Source organism: Gorilla gorilla, chromosome 9 (genome assembly GCF_029281585.2).
Source record: "Gorilla gorilla gorilla isolate KB3781 chromosome 9, NHGRI_mGorGor1-v2.1_pri, whole genome shotgun sequence".
In the NCBI taxonomy this organism is placed as follows: Eukaryota; Metazoa; Chordata; class Mammalia; order Primates; family Hominidae; genus Gorilla; species Gorilla gorilla.
The window spans coordinates 29749802-29767373 of NC_073233.2; the positions used below are offsets into that span (position 1 = coordinate 29749802).

Here is a 17572-nt window from a genome sequence, read left to right on the forward strand (position 1 = left end):
GCATCATCTATAATGGGCTAGGTGGTTGCTTCTCTGGTTTCTTGCAGGTCTAAAGTACTTGATCTACATTTCTTCATACTTGAATTAAAAATTTAGAGCAATAATTCTGAAATGTAGAAAAGACTAAAGATTAAAATTATAAATTTTCTTTGAACAGCTGCCAGCCAGAAAGATCCTATCTGCGGAAAGCCAAGAGGTTACTCCCTTGCAATATAAACATCCCCAGCCACATGGACACAGACACCTGTACATCATAGGCAGAGGCATTATCATTGGAATGACATAATCTGGAATAATTATTGAGGACCTTAACACTAGATAAAAATTATATCTTGTTTTCAGTTTTATTTACGCCAGATATTATGGGGTTCACAATTTCATAAAATAAACAGAACTCTGACTTGTGTTTCACAGTTTGCATAGCATAGCTAATCTCACAGGTTTCATGTTGATGCTAGGTATGGGGAACTGTGTTGTTTTGACCTAACTATATACACAAATTCTTTTCCATGTAAGAAACGCAAATAAGTGCATGAAAAATTACCTGTCCTGTGAAATAGTATGTGATAAATTATCTGTCCTGAATAACTATTGAGTTTATATGTGAAAACAAATTTAAGAAGTGTAAATTAAGTAGTGGTCAGGAATAAAAATATAGCAGGAATTTTTGGAGACAGATAAACCAAGAGCTAAGACCTAGCTAAACTGTGTATTATTTACATTCATTTGATTAAGTTTTTTTGGCTTTTCTGAACTTCTATTTTTTCTCTGTAATAGATGCAATGATGCCTAACTCTCAAGGCTGTGGGGCTGAAATGAAAGAATATATGGAGCCCTTAAGAGGGGGCTTGGTAAATAAGTGCAATGATTCCCATTAATTTATAATATTTCACAGACTCCAGAGAATGTGTATATGCATATATATATCTATATATACATATTTATAATGTATGTTTATATAGACAAACATATATGTATGTGTGTATACATACACATATTTGTAGTTCATTTTATGCATGTGTTATACTTTAGAGATTAGAGGATGGTTATTTAATTGATTTCCAAAATAATCTCCAATCTCCCAGATCCCAAAAGTTTAGAAAGAATAATTGATTTTGAATTCAGAGAAACATATTTATTTAAAACATATGAAATTTCTGGGTTTAAGGCTAAAGAAAATTGACTATGAGTAGTTTAATATGGCTTAATCTATTAAGTTTCATAGCCTTTATTGTTTGTGGTTGACTAAGTCTACAGAGTGGATTGGGAACAAGCACTGGTTCTTGATGGATAGACTAGATTTAAACAGATGTGAAGAAGCTCATTTGGGGAACATATTCATTCCATGGTGACAGCAAGACTATTCAGAGCTGAACAAGCCAATTCCAGCATACCTGTTTTTCTCTTTGACAGAGGCAAAATTCTGCCCTCCCCACTAAGCTAAGGTATGCAAATTCTAAAGGAGAAAAAGACTTGTTATCAGTAGCTTCTTTAATTCTTTTTATTCACTATTTCCAATTGTATTCGGCTCTCTGAGTATTTCATGGAACAGTGTAAAGTCACTAGAGCTCTTGCTCTTCTTGAGTAATCTTTTTATTCCCAGGGAAGACATTTTATTTAGTGAGACTCATTACAGTTCAACACCATTCCAATCAAGTTGTCCATTGCAATTTCCAGGGTGTAAGGTGTATGTTCAATCATCAAAGTAGAGCTATTCACTGATCCTCTTATACTGCCCACAGAATCATACACAGAAAATTATTTGGTGCATAACATGAATTCCCCAATGTATTAACTGCAAATGATAAGATGCCTTAGAGACCACTGCAGACACTTGTAGCTAATGAGAAAATCTTACAGAAGAGGGAAAATACCATGCTGAGGATCTGCTTTGTTACAGTGGATATGAGAAAGAAATTATCCTCAGGAAGTCTAGTGTCAGAACTGCTTCTGTCACTTGCTCATTACAGACCTTGGACAATTTGCCTTAATCCATCTACAGTTTAGTTACCTTATCTATAAAATAAATTGGCTGTACAAAATTGTGTCTCTATTGTGAACCACAAATGTGATAACATGCATAAAATTCTTTACAGGTGATAAAGTGAGATTCAAAAATCTTATTTTGTTACAAGCAGACACTATGTTTCAGACGCTTTGGAATGTATTTTGTCTATTTTGAAATAACTTAAAGAGTATAATTGGGTTGTTCATAACTCAAAGGATAAATGCTTGAAGGGATGGATACACTATTCTCCATGATGTTATTTCACACCGTATGGCTGTATCAAAACATCTCATGTACCTCATAAGTATATACACCTACTATGTACCCACATAAAATTTTAAAAACAATTTAAAAATTTTAAAAAGCATTAGACATAGGTACATACAAACTAAGGAAAATTTTAAATATCAAAAGAACGACAATACGTAATTCCATGTAATACAAAAGTTAAACAGAAAAGGAAATATAATCAAAGTTTTCTATGTAGCTCAGCTGTAATAGCATGTACATGTAATAACATATACATCTCTACAGTAATGGAAACATTAAATAATGATGAAAAAATTATGAAATTGGTATACCGGAAAAGAGAGAGAAAAATGTTCAGGGGGTTTAGGATGGTCATAAGGAAGGGTATATAAGAAAGGTAAATATTCATTTAACACACTAGGAAGTGAATGCATAATGTCTATATTTTAAAAATGAGTAATGGTAATATGCATATTATTTAGAAATATGGAAGTAACTAGCAAGGTAAAAGGAACTAAATGAGTTGAAAGTTGTTCTTTCAATGTGTTGAGGACTAGGGTTGGGGATGGTGGGGAGGGGTATTACTATAGACCATTCTAAACCTCCCTGTCCTATTTGTTTTATTGTGTTAAGAACACCAAACATGAGCTCTACCCTCTTAACAAATTTTTAAGTATATAATATAGTGTTGTTAATTGTAAGTGCAATGCTGTGCAGCAGAATTTATTTCTCTTCCATAACTGAAATTTTGTACCTGTTGATTAGCAACTCTCTATTTTTCCCTCTCCCAATTTCTGGCAACTACCATTCTATCCTCTAATTTCCTGAGTTTGACTATTTTGGATGCTATTACCCACATAACAGGCAGGTTCAACCTCTTGGTGAGTGGCAGTCCAATGACCGCAACCAGCAAGGTTTTAACAAAGGGCATTTTTATTACTTGCAGCAAGTAAGGAGGACACTGGGGATAATTCCCCAAATCAGTGCCTCCCAAGCATCAGTGAAACGGGGGTTTTATTGGGCTGGTTAGCTGAGACATTGTATGTGGAGGTGGAGTAAAGGCAGTGCAGGCACCATTGCCAATCATGCTTCCACATACATTGCATGTATAGAAAATGGTAAATAAGTTCCTCCCTCAGTGGGAATTTTAGTACAGAAATGAGGAGAGTTTGCCAAAGTTCATCTCCAACTCAGGTATCTCTGGATCCAACAAATTTTTGTTTCTCCAGGGCTGAGCTTCTTCCTGAAACTTTTTCAAAGAACAACTCAAGGTGCAACAGCTATAAGTGGGCACTTTTACACAGTGCATAGCCCAAAACCTGGGACTTTACATTGGCATATCTCATGGTTGTGAAACAAGGAATGAAATGCTATAGTATGAAGGTCTGTGCCACTCCTCAAATTCATGTGTTGAAATCCTAATCCCCTGTGTGATAGTAGTAGAAAGGAGGGCCTTCAGGAGATAATTAGTTAATAAGGGCGAAGCCCTCATGAATGAGATTAGTACCCTTATAAGAACAAACATAACAGCACTTGCACACACATATTCTTTCTTCCTCTCTCTCTCTTTCTCTCTCCACCCCCCTGCCACCCCCCACCAGAAAACAACCCTCTGCAAACCAGGAACTTGAAGAACATTATGCCACAGTAAGTGAAATAAGCCAGTCACAGAAGACCAAATACTACATGATTATACTTATGTGAGAGATCTAAAATAGTCAAACTCACAAAAGCAGAAAATACAATAGTCATTGCCAAGGGCTGGGGAAGGATTTACAGTTGTTCAACCAGTACAAAGTTCCAGTTACGCTAGATGAATAATTCTAGAGATTTGAATACAACATAGTGCCTGCAGTTTACAAGAATACATTTTGAACTTCAGAATTTTTTGAGGGTAGATCTCATCTTATGTGTTCTCACCACAAAACAAACAAAAAGCAAATAACAGTGGGACACAAGGAAACTTTGGGAGGTGTTAGATATATCTATGACCTTGATTGTGGTGATGGTATCACAGGTGTTTGCATATGTCCACACTCATCAAATTAAATATGTGAAATTCTTTATGTATCCATTATATTTCAATAAGCTGTTAAAAAATAAAAGATGTTTCTAAAAATGCTAAATAAAAAAGAAGAGAGCACTAGAGGAGGCAGAGCACGATTGCCAAATTAAAGCCCTCACCAATCATCCTCCCCACAGCACCTTCATAAGAACCAAAAATCAGGTGTGTGATCACTGAAACAGGCACTGAAGAGAGTAGAAAAGACAGTCATGAGTTGCTGATGGCACATCTCTCCTTTTCCTCTCAGCCCGCCACCCTCATCTCCGCAAAGGCCTCATGGTGTGCTCATGGTGTGTGGAAAGAATCAATATTCACCACAAGGTGACTGAAGAGCCCTTAGACCTTGAATAAACATAGGTACTTGACCTAATACTTGCTGAGGCAGTACTTGTCACAGTCCTGGGCCTGTGTTGGCCACAGGGAGCTACTCCTCTGCTTGTGGAAAGAAGAGGAAAGAAAGGAAAGGACTTTGTGTTGTGACTTAGTTGTCAGCTCAGCAGTAGTGGAATAGAGCACCAGGTAGACTCCTAAGGTAGACTGCAGGCACTGACTCCCAGACAGCATCTCTGGACCTGCCCAGGACCAGGGGATCTTGCCACCCTGAAGGGAAGGACTTTTTACTCCACTATCTTGGTGACATCACTGCTCCCTAAGATGCATTTAAAACTTGCTTTTCTTTCAACTAGCAGAAAAGTCTATAGAGAAGCTGATTTCAAAAGCAATAACAAAAGCATTGACCATAAGAACTAAAAATTGATGAGCTTTTAACAGTTCATTTACCCAAAGATGCAATACTGTTATTGTTTTGTAATTAAATTATAATGACAGAGATCCACTAACGTTGTAATTTTTTAGACAAATATGTGCTAGGTCCAAGTATGGAGACTTCAGTATATTTCTAATGTAAATATATACCCATATTTTAAAATAAAAAATATTGTTTTTTACTCTTAAATTATGAAATTAGCATGAAATTAGCTGTACAGGGAACAACTAATAATCAATGTTGCTCTCAAACAGTTTAGTTACCAAACAGATTTTGCAAACCACAATCTCCTAACCTATTTTTATATAAGTTGCTCCTCTCAAGCATGCTCAGCTGTAACTATCATGAGGTTTTGAAACTTTCAGCTAAACAAATCACATTATTTTCATCGATCAATAAAGAAGTCTGTTATAAGTGCGAAAGGAGTTGCTCCAACATTAAAATTTAAACGCAAAAGACTGTTCTCCATGGAAAAATAATTTTAGAGTGTGAAGAATGAAAACATGCACAGTTGTGAGGAAAAAAAGCTTATATTCTACCAATACATATTTGTTATGTACTTATTCTTTGGCCAAATTTGTCATGGAAATAGGAATACTGCAATACTGAAGGCCTAGAACTACATTGAAGTAGTTCTCACAGTTCTGTCACAAAACACATGTATAAACAATAATTTCAAATGTGTGTAAAGTTAAACTATTATCTACATAATGTAGAAGTATAAAGAAGGAGTGATAAGTCACAGTGGTGGCAGAGTGAGAATGGTATGAAAGTTTTCACAAAAAGAAAATAAACAGTTTGAGGCTTGCTATATTTTGGCTAACACATAATAATACAGGCTAATACTATTGATTCCTTAATATATGATAAGTGCATTAATTATTTCATTTGGTCCTCATAACTATTCTGTAAGATAGATAATGTTATCTCTGTTTTACTAATGAAGAACTGAGGCTCATGCCATGTAGGAAGGGGTAGAGCTAGGATTGCAGCACAAGCATTTTTTTTTTTTTCTAAAGCCATTGCTGCCTCTCATATAAAAAGAAGGAATGCCCTTTGGGTAGAAGTCACATTTGCAGAATTCAAACATGTGAAATAGAATTAAACTTTTTCAGCACTAAAAATAATTCGTATATTTGAAGCAAAGGCTGTACTTGAAAGAGTGAACAGGTACAGGGTTGGATGGAGAATTAGAGGCCAGACCAAGTGGAACCATGTATGCTTTGATTATGGAGTAAGGAATGGAGAACTATAAAACTGAAGGCACAGAGATTAGGTAAGAGGTTCACAATAGTCAAGGTGAAAGAAATGAAGAAAGGAGAAGCAGTAAAGAAAGAGACAAGAATTGGATAGACAAATTGTAAGAAAGAAGAGTTGATAGTGAGAGGTGACAGCATGCTGGCAGCCCTCGCTCGCTCTCGGCGCCTCCTCGGCCTCGGGGCCCACTCTGGCCACGCTTGAGGAGCCCTTCAGCCCGCCGTTGCATTGTGGGAGCCCCTTTCTGGGCTGGCCGAGGCCGGAGCCGGCTCCCTCAGCATGCAAGGAGGTGTGGAGGGAGAGGTGCGGGCAGGAACCCGGGCTGCGCGTGGCACCTGCGGGCTAGCACGAGTTCCGGGTGGGCGTGGGCTTGGCGGGCCCGGTGAGGGGCTTAGCACCCGGCCAGCAGCTGCGGAGGGTGCCTGCGTCCCCCAGGAGTGCTGGCGCTCGATTTCTCACCCAGCCTTAGCTGCCTCTCTGTGAGGCAGGGCTCGGGACCTGCAGCCCCCCATGCCTGAGCCTCTCCCCTCCCCTCACCCCCGCAGCCCCCCGCCCTGCCCCACCGGGTAGGTGGCTTCATTCTTGAAGTCAGTGAGACTAAGAACCCACCAATTCTGGACACAATAGGATTTGGAGATGTATCTGATGTGGTGAAGAAGACTAGAATGACTCCCAGGTTTATAAACTGAGCAACTGGATGTATATTAGTACCATGAACTAGGGCACAAAGGAGAGAGCTCCTTTCCCAGAACCAGTTCCTTTATGTCCTTAAGTATTTTGTCTGCATTATTAAGAAATGTATGTGCCTAGTAAATACTTAAGAAATCATTGCCTATCATAAAGAATTCTCTAAGAGAAGGCTAGCACTCTGTGCAACCAGAATTTTTATTACTGATTCAAGCTTGTTTATTGGTTTGTTTAGGTTTTTCATTTCTTCATAGTTCAATTGGGTAGGCTGCATGTGTCTAGAAATCTATCAATTTCTAATAGGTTATCTAATTTGGTGTGTAAAATGGTTCATAATGTTCAACCATTATGCAACCATAGTTTATTTGACTCCCTTTTCTAGGTAAGAAAACATTTTCCCTTTTCTCCAACTGTCATGATTTCTCTTTAGACTCTGGGCCATAAAATTTAGCAACTTGTTTTGAAAACATACCACATTTTGTGTGTGAGAGAGACACATTCAAATTGCTTTTTAGTCATGATCTCGCAGACAGTAACACCAGCTCCATGAGATGTGCCAAGAAACAAATTATCTCTATTTTTAAAAGGCAAAAAAAGGGTTAAGTATCTGATTATAGAACTGGAAACAAGCTTAGTTGCTGGAGTCAGCTTGGTGCACGTAAGAGCAACCACCAAATGGCTTCATGGTGAGTGCAAATTGAAGTTTATTGATACTTGATGTAACTTGACTTATTAGAGTCTTAGTTTACTCATAAACAATGAGCTTAGAAATGAAAGGGAGAATTGAAGAGACTGGCAATGTATGCAGTTTATTTTTATTTCTTTGTAAGCTTTTCTTCTGATTTGTGCTTTTTTTATAAATAATCTCAAGGTGATGTTCAACATCAAAGAAATATCCATAATATGTTTGGCAGAAATGTTTACCATGTAAAAGTGCTTTTGCATCATATATTATCTGGTATCCTACCTTTTCTCATATTTTTGTCATTTTGTTTATAGGTCATCTCATATAATATCTACTGATGAATATATATCTCAAGATCAGTTCTTTTTCCTGAATCCCAGACCCACATGTAGAACTGCTTATGCACTTTTTGGATGACTATTAGGTCTCTCAAAACTAGCATATTCAAAACTCAGTTACTGACATTTCTTCCATCCTAGTTTTGCTCCTCCTACATGACTATATGACTATATGACTTCTTCATATAGTTAATTGCAATTGTGTTCTTTCTGTTGCTCAGGTCAAAATCTTGGAGTCATTCTTAATACTTCTCTTTTACGCAGACCTAAAATTGTGTCTTTGACTAAATTCTACCACCTCTACCTTTAAAATCTATGTGTATTTCAACCACTTTCACCATCTCCAATGCCTCATTAGTTCAAACCACCAAGATTCTTGCCTTAGAAATTATAATAGCCTCTTAACTGGGTTTCCTCGTTCAATTTTGCCTCCAAAACCTATTCGCTACATAGTAGCCGAGTCATTCTGTTAAAATGTGACAGCATATTATCACTTCACTTAAACCTTTCAGTGCCTTCCTCCTCCTTTAAAATTCAAGTTAAAATCATTACATGATTTACAAGACTCACTGATCTGGCTTCATTACTATTCCTCTGAATTTTCTCCTCCTGCAATTCCCTTTAACTCATTCCTTTCTGCTGACACTTGAATCCTTTATACATCATCAGACAAACTCCTGCTTCGGGGTCTTTGCCTTGAAGGGTTCAATCCGCCGAGAATAATATCTTACAGACGCTTACATAACTTCATCTCTCACATCCTTCAGGTCCTTACTACTTACTTGTGGCCTTCCCAATTACCTGCTTAAACTTAGAAGTCTTACTGCAACGCACCTCACCCCTCTTCCCTGCTCTATTTTTCCCGTTAGCTCTTATTACTGCTTATGATACTTAACATGTATTTTTTAAAATTTTATTGCACACTATAATTTAAGTACCATGAGAATAGGCATATTGTCTGTTTTGTTAATGATTTGGTACATAGTAACTACTAAATAATAATTTATTGAATTAATGAAGGGCTATACATTTTACCCTTAATAGAAGGACTTAGAATTTTGCAACATGTGCTAATCAGATTTTAAGAAACCCGATCATGGAAGAATGTTTGCTGTCATAGCATAGACTTATAAAAAAATCTATGCCTATCTCATCTATTAGGTAGAGCCTCATAAAAATTCCAATATGTAATACTTGTGTTTATCAATTTTTTAAAAGAAAATTGGTAACTTATTTTTGTTCTCAACGCTGATTGCCCTTCTCCTTTGACTTCCTGATATAATTTCCAAATTCTTAAATCTAAAAAGAAAATGGTTACTCGTTACTTTAATTAAAGAAAAAAAACTGTCAATTACCCAGACATTAATTACTTTGGGATCAATTGCACCGCTGTCTGCTGAAGATTTTGAAATACTGGGTCAAGTTCTCGGTTTTCCCCTTTCATCATTGTAATTCCTTTTAAAGTGGCCTTCCCCTGAGCAAAGCTAACAATGAACAAAACTCTAAAGTTTGTGTCTTTTCAAAAAAAATTAAAAATTAAAAAGAAAAGAAGAAAAAAGGATTGTATTAATGCCTCTGTTCTAGTGTAAACAATAATTAGCAGCGAGTTTGACATTTTAAAACAAAATCTTCTAATTAGCTACGAAGAACCCCCAACTCCCCTCTATTATTTATTTTTCTTCTACCTTAATAATTGGCTGGCCTCATATTACCTATTTCTACAAAAACAAAAATGAAACAAACAAAAAACACTCTCAAGGATGCTCAAAGAAAAGGAAGAGGGAGCCAAGATGGCCGCCTCCACCGCCCAGTTTCGTGACAAAAACGGAGAGCAAGGCGGCGGCGGGGCCGCGCGCTGGGCGCGACGGGAGCGCGTGCCCGCCTGGCCACCCCAGCCCAGGCTCCCGAGCCCGGGCCCTGCGGCACCCCACGCGCCGCCGCCGCCGCCGCGGGACGGGCCCAGGGACTGGCCCAAGGCCGGGCGGAAGCCGGGGCCCGGGCCCGAGTCAGCGCCGGGCCTGGGTTCTGAGGAAAATGCAATGGTGGCCATGGACCTGGGCTCTCGTCACTCCCTAAGAAAAGCCTGCCTGTCCCTGGGGCCCTGGAGCAGGTGGCCAGTTGGCTGAGCAGCAAAGTGGCTCCAGAGGTTCCTCATGGCAGCAAACAGGAGCTGCAGGACCTCAGATCCCAGAGCCTGCCACCTGCGAGGTCTGTGGCGCCTCCTTTGGGACCGGAAAGGGCCTGTCCATCCACACACGCTCCCACCTGCGGCAGCTGGGAGTGGCAGAGTCAGAGACGAGCGGCGTACCCATCAACCTCCTCTAGGAGCTTGTGAAGCAGAAGAGCATGCCCGACGCCCACCTTGGGCTGCCCCCGGGCCTGGCTAAGAAGTCCAGCTGGCTGAAGGAGGTGGTCGCCCGGGACCCCGGCCCGGCTTGCTTACCCTGGCCAAATCCTTGGATGCCCCTGCTGTCAACAAAACCATCAAGTTGCCTCTCGGCTTCTCGACCAAGGGCCTGGGCCAACCCCCAGCTCTCCGCTCCTCGAAAAGACACCACTGGCCCTGGCGGCCTCCCCTACTCCTAAGAATCCTGAGGACAAGAGCCCCGAGCTATCCCCGAGCCCATGGCCGGCCTCCCAAAAGGCACAGTGGCCTCATTCAGGCCCTTGAACCTCACCTCAGGCCTAGAGCCAGCACGAGAAATCTGTTGCTGTGAGTTCTCTGGTGAGTTCTTCTAGAACCGCAAGGGCCACTCGAGCCACACGCGCTCCCACCTGCGGCAAATGGGCGTGACCGAGGGGTACGTCAATGGCTCGCCCATCGACAGACTGTGGGAGATCCTGAAGAGACGGACCCAGTTTCGCTCTGGCAGACCTCCCAACCCGCCAGGGCCAAGTCCAAAAGCCCTGGCCAAGATGATGGACGGCACAGGTCCTGGCAGCTCACTGGAAACCCGCAGCCCCTCTGACCTTCACATCTCACCCTTGGCCAAGAAGTTGCCGCCGCCACCAGGCAGACCCCTGGGCCACTCACCAACTGCCTCTCCTCCTCCCACGCCCGGAAGATGTTCCCAGGTCTGGCTGCACACTCCCTGCCCAAGAAGCTGAAGCCTGAACAAATACGGGTGGAGATCAAGCGGGAGATGCTGCCGGGGACCCTTCTTGGGGAGCTGCACCCATCTGAGAGTCCCTGGGAGTCACCACGGGAAGACATGATACCCTTGAACGTGTCTTCCCGGGCAGAGCCGGTGCGCAATATCCCCTGTGAGTTCTGCAGCGGGTTCTTTGAGAACCGCAAGGGCCTGTCTAGTCACGCACGCTCCCACTTGCTGCAGATGGGTGTGACCGGGTGGTCCGTCCATGGTTCGCCCATTGACACTGCGAGAGATCCTCAAGAAGTCCAAGCTGTGCCTCATCAAGAAGGAGCCACTGGCTGCAGACCTGGCCCCAGCCTTGGCTGAGGATGGGCCTCCCACTGTGGCCCCTGGGCCCGTTGCCGGTGTCTTCTGGCCGGCCAGGCAAACCAGGCTCAGGGCCGGCCCAGGTTTCCTCGCGAGCTCAGCCTGAAGCCCATCACTGGGGGCCAAGCCCTCACCCACTGGCTACCTGGGCTCAGTGGCAGCCAAGTGGCCTCTGCAGGAGGACTGCCTCCTCCCAGCAGAGGTCAAGGCCAAGACCTACCTCCAGACTGAACCGCCCTTCAAGGCAAAGACCCCACGAGAAGACCTCCCATTCCTCCACCGAGACCTGCTGCGAGTTGTGTGGCCTTTACTTTGAAAACCGCAAGGCTTTGGCCAGCCACGCACGGGAACACCTGTGGCAGTTCGACATGACCGAGTGGTGCGTCAGTGGTTCGCCCATCGAGACACTGAGCGAGTGGATCAAGCACCAGCCCCAGAAGGTGGGCACCTACCGCAGCTACATCCAGGGCGGCTGCCCCTTCACCAAGAAGTTCCCCAGTGCCATCCATGGCTGTGACAGTGACAAGCGGCCATCCCTGGGGCTGGCACCTGGGAGCCTGGCCATGGTAGGCCGCAGCGCTGGAGGCAGGGAGCCAGGGCCTGAGGCTGGCGCAGCAGTCGACAGTGGTAAGAGGCCTGTGGCAGCCAGCCCGCCAGGCACCGTGAAGGCTGAGGAGCACCAGCCGCAGAACATCAACAAATTCGAACGCCGACAAGCTCGCCCTGCAGATGCCTCCGCAGCCCGGGGAGGTGAGGAGACCAATGACCTACAGCAGAAGCTGGAGGAGGTGAGGCAACCCCCAACCCGAGTCCGGCCAGTCCCCTCCCTGGTGACCTTGACATCACTTGTCAAGTTCGTGGGCAACATCTACACGTGTCCTCAAATGCAGGTTCTGCGAGGTGGAATTCCAGGGCCCCCTCTCTATCCAGGAAGAGTAGGTGCGACCCTTACAGCGGCACATCCTGGAGATGAACTTCTCCAAAGCGGACCCCCAGCCTAAGGAGTCCCAGGTCCCGCAGGCACAGACAGTGGCGGCAGAGGCTTCCTAACACAAAAGCATTCCAGATCCCCTCTCGTGCCACCTATGTCTCCTCTTCTTCCTCTGTGTCCTCGTCCCTCTTCCTCTTTCTTTCCATTTCCATAGGAGTAAGCCAAAACCTCAAACCAGCGCCCCCTTGGGGGCTGGGCACACTACAGCCAGGGCGCCGGGAGCCAGCTAGCCGCCCTTCCCTCAGCCCAAAGACTCTGGGACCGTAGGGTGTCTTCCTTCAGCCTATGCCCACCTGGTCCAGCAGGGGCAGCACCCAGGTCTCGGGTGGCAGCCGATCTGGTCACAGGGGAGGACAGCCTGCCCCCGTCTAGCAGCCAGGCAGGGCGATGTCTGCCATCCGTGGCCATTTGCAAAGACCCAAAGACCCCTGTTCTGGTTTCCTCTCGCCCCCATGAATATCCTCTCAAACGCGTGTACATGCGAACACACACGCACCTCGTGAGACTTGGGATCTGCCCCGGACCCCCAGTTTCAGGGTTGAACGATCACATCATGCCACAGTGCTTGCTCAGGGGAAGCCACGCTCCCTCTGTGGGGCCCGCTGGAGCCTGGGAGCCCTCCACTGACCCCACAATGCCACGGAAATCCTTGTTGGCTGCCCCCCAGAGGGGCCTTCCCAACTGGGAAGAGCCTAGAGCTGACAGCTGGCTCCTGCCATGTCAAGACTCCCAAAGAGCGGGGTGGGACTCTCCTCCCCCACCCCTGCCCCTCCCCCTCCCCCTTTTCACTGTTGCTTTCTATGTATAGCTCCCTACATTTTTCACATTTTTAAAAACACGTTTTGTGTATAAAATAAAGAACGTGGATCTTTTTATTTTGCAATCCTGGGCCAGCTAGAAGCCGGGAGCTGATTGACCTTTTAGCTTTTTTCAGTGGCCGCATTTTGATTATCGATGTACCTAGAAGTATGTAAATTAGATTAAATTTCTCTTCTGGAAAAGCCCTGGGGAGGGGGGGGGGGGGGGGGGAGAAAAAAAGAAGGAAGAGAGGACTCCCACTTGAAGTAATCAATGAGGTATAGGAAGGAGGAAAAAATGGCCAAGGAATCTGGGGAGCCAGGAATGCTGTGACAGGAATGGGAAGCTGAAATGACAACTTGGATGTGGTCAAAATTTTATTAATTCTTTTCCAAAACAACACGCTTGTAGGATAAGATTATCTTATTCCCATTTTACAGATAAATAACCTAAGTTGCTCATGCAAGAAAATGAATATTTTATATATGTTTATATATTTGTGTACACACACACAAATATGGACATACACCTACATATATATTACATGAATAAATACATATTTACATATGTGTGCGTACATATATATGTTATATTTATAAAATCTTCCCTCGTGACAAAAATGATTTAAGTTAGTTTTAACATCTTTAAGATAGTAAGCAAAAGAAGTGAAATTGATACTTAGTGTTGACAACATAGATGTGTGACTGGATGCCCAACAAAGCAGTGAAGAAATTCACTTTCTACTGACTGCTTAAAATCATGAAACCAACTCATGTGTTAAATACCGTTAAATGTTAAACCAATGCATGGACCAAGCAGAACAATTCCTGAAATGTCCATTAGGCAGTAACTCTGTTGAAGAACTCCATATTATCCAAGGTTTCTATAGTTTATATTTTACATTGTTAGTCTTACCACCCACAAAGGAGATTTTAATATTAGAATTAGGAGTCTGAACTTGAGTTTGAATTTTCTTTTTTTTTTTTTTGTTTAATTTTTATTTGTTTTACTTTAAGTTCTGGGATACATGTGCAGAACGTGCAGGTTTGTTATATAGGTATACATGTGCCATGGTGGTTTGATGCACCTATCAACCTGTCATCTAGGTTTTAAGCCCCACATGCATTAGGTATTTGTCGTAATGCTCTCCCTCCTTTTCCCCCCTATCCCCTTACAGGCCCTGGTGTGTGTTGTTCCCCTCCCTGTGTCCATGAATTCTCACTGTTCAACTTCCACTTATGAGTGAGAACATGCAGTATTTGGCTTTCTGTTCCTGTGTTAGTTTGCTGAGGATGATGGCTTCCAGTTTCATCCATGTCCCTGGAAAGGACATGATGTCATTCTTTTTATGGCTGCATATATTGTATGATGTATATGTACCACATTTTCTTTACCAAGTCCATCATGGATGGGCATTTGGATTGGTTCCATGTCTTTGCTACTATAAATAGTGCTGGAGTAAACATATGTGTCTTTATAGTAGAATTATTTATATTCCTTTGGGTATATAACTAGTAATGCGATTGCTGGGTCAAATGGTATTTCTTCTTCTAGATCCTTGAGGAATCACCACAGTGTCTTCCACAATGGTTGAACTAATTTACATTCCTATCAACAGTGTAAAAGTGTTCCTATTTCTCTATAGCCTCGCCTGCATCTATAGTTTCTTGACTTTTTAATAATAGCCCTTCTGACTGGCATGAGATGATATTTCATTATGGCTTTGATTTGCATTTCTCTAATGATCAGTGATATTGAGCTTTTTTTCATATGTTTGTTGGCTGCATAAATGTTTTATTTTGAGAAGCATCTGTTTATATCCTTTCCCCTTTTTTTGATGGGGTTGTTTGTTTTTTTCTTGTAAATTTGTGTAATTTTTTTGTAGATTCTGGAAATTAGACCCCTATCAGATGGGTAGATTGCAAAAATTTTCTCCCATTCTGTAGGTTGCCTGTTCACTCTGATGTTAGTTTCTTTTGCTGTGTAGAAGCTTTTTAATTTAATTAGATCACAGTTTTTAATTTTCATTTTTGTTGCAGTTGCTTTTGGCATTTTTGTTGTGAAATCTCTGCTTGTGCCTATGTCCTGAATTGTATTGCCTAGGTTTTCTTCTATGGTTTTTATGGTTTGGAGTTTTACATTTAAGTCTTTAATCCATCTTGAGTTAATTTTTGTATAAGGTGTAAGGTAGGGGTCCAGTTTCAGTTTTCTGCATATGGCTAGCCAGTTTTCTCAGCACCATTTATTAAATAGGGAATCCTTTCCCCATTGCTTGTTTTTGTCAGGTTTGTCAAATATCAGATGGTTGTAGATGTGTGGTGTTATTTCTGAGGTCTCTGTTCTGTTCCATTTGTCTACATGTCTGTTTTGGTACAAGTACCATGCTGTTTTTATTACTGTAGCCTTGTAGTATAGTTTGAAGTTGGGTAGCATGATGACTCCAGCTTTGTTCTTTTTGCTTAGGATTGTCTTGGCTATATGGGCTCTTCTGTGATTCCATAAGAAATGTAAAATAGTTGTTTCTAATTCTGTGAAGAATGTCAATGGCAGTTTGACAGGAATAGCACTGAATCTGTAAATTGGTTGGGGCAATATGGCCATTTTAATGATATTGATTTTTCCTATCCATAAGGATGAAATGGTTTTCCATTTGTTTGTCCTCTTTTATTTCGTTGAGCAGTGATTTGTAGTTCTCCTTGGATAGGTCCTTCACATCGCTTGTTAGCTGTATTCCTAGGTATTTTATTCCCTTTGTAGCAATTGTGAATGGGAGTTCATTCATGATTTGGCTCTCTGCTTGTCTATTGTTTGTGTATAGGAATGCTTGTGATTTTTGTACATTGATTTTGTATCCTGAGACTTTGCTGAAGTTGTTTATCAGCTTAAGGAACTTTTGGACTGAGGTGATGGGGTTTTCTAAATGAACAATCATGTCGTCTGCAAACAGAGACAACTTGACTTCCTCTCTTCCTGTTTGAATATGTTTTATTTCTTTCTCTTGTCTGATTGCCCTGTCCAGAACTTCCAATACTATGTTGAATAGGAGTGGTGAGAGAGAGCATCCTTGTCTCGTGCTGCTTTTCAAAAGGAATGCTTCCAGCTTTTTCCCATTCAGTATGATATTGGCTATGGGTTTGTCATAAATAGCTTTTATTATGGGTTTGTCATAAATAGCTTCCATTAATACCTAGCTTATTGAGAGTTTTTAACATGAAGGGACGTTGCACTTTATTCAAGGCCTTTTCTGCATCTATTGAGATAATTATGTGGTTTTTGTCATTGGTTCTGTTTATGTGATGGATTATGTTTATTGATTTGCATATGTTGAACCAACCTTGCATCCCAGGGATGAAGTTGACTTGAGAGTGGAGGATAAGCTTATTGATGTGCTGCTGGATTCAGTTTGCCAATATTTTATTGAGGATTTTCATATCAATGTTCTTTGGGGATACTGGCCTGAAGGTATGTGCGTGTGTGTGTGTGTGTGTGTGTGTGTGTGTGTGTTTGTGTGCCATATTTTGGTATCAGGATGATGCTGGCCTCATAAAATGAGTTAGGTTGGAGTCCCTCCTTTTCAATTGTTTGCAACAGTTTCAGAGAGAATGGTACCAATTTCTCTTTGTACCTCTGGTAGAATTTGGCTATGAATCCATCTGGTCCTGGGCTGTGGTCGGTTGGTAAGTATTAATTACTGGCCCAATTTCAGAACTTGTTATTAGTCTATTCAGGGATTCGACTTCTTCCAGGTTTAGTCTTTGGAGGGTGTATGTGTCGAGGAATTTATCCATGTCTTCTAGATTTTCTAGTTTATTTGTGTAGAGGTGTTTATAGTATTCTCTGATGGTAGTTTGTATTTCTGTGGGGTCGGTGGTGATATCCCCTTTGTCATTTTTTATTGTATCTATTTGATTCTTCTGTCTTTTCTTCTTTTAGTCTGCCTAGTAGTCTATCTATTCTGTTAATCTTTTCAAAAAACCACCTCCTGGGGTCATTGATTTTTTGAAGGGTTTTTCATGTCTCTATGTCCTTCAGTTCTGCTCATATCTTAGTTATTTCTTGTCTTCTGCTAGCTTTTGGATTTGTTTGCTCTTGCTTCTCTAGTTCTCTTAATTGTGATGTTAGGGTGTTTGTTTGAGATTGTTCCAGCTTTCTGATGTGCACAATTAGTGCTATAAGTTTCCCTCTAAACACTGCTTTGGCTGTGTCCCAGAGATTCTGGTATGTTGTGTCTTTGTTCTCATTGGTTTCAAAGAACTTCTTGATTTCT

The 17572-nt window shown here is 41.9% G+C and overlaps 1 pseudogene; it reads left to right on the forward strand.

The window, feature by feature from the left end:
• The first annotated feature begins 9845 nt into the window (after positions 1-9845).
• Positions 9846-12664, forward strand: LOC101127062 (protein Wiz-like; annotated as a pseudogene).
• The last annotated feature ends 4908 nt before the right edge of the window (positions 12665-17572 follow it).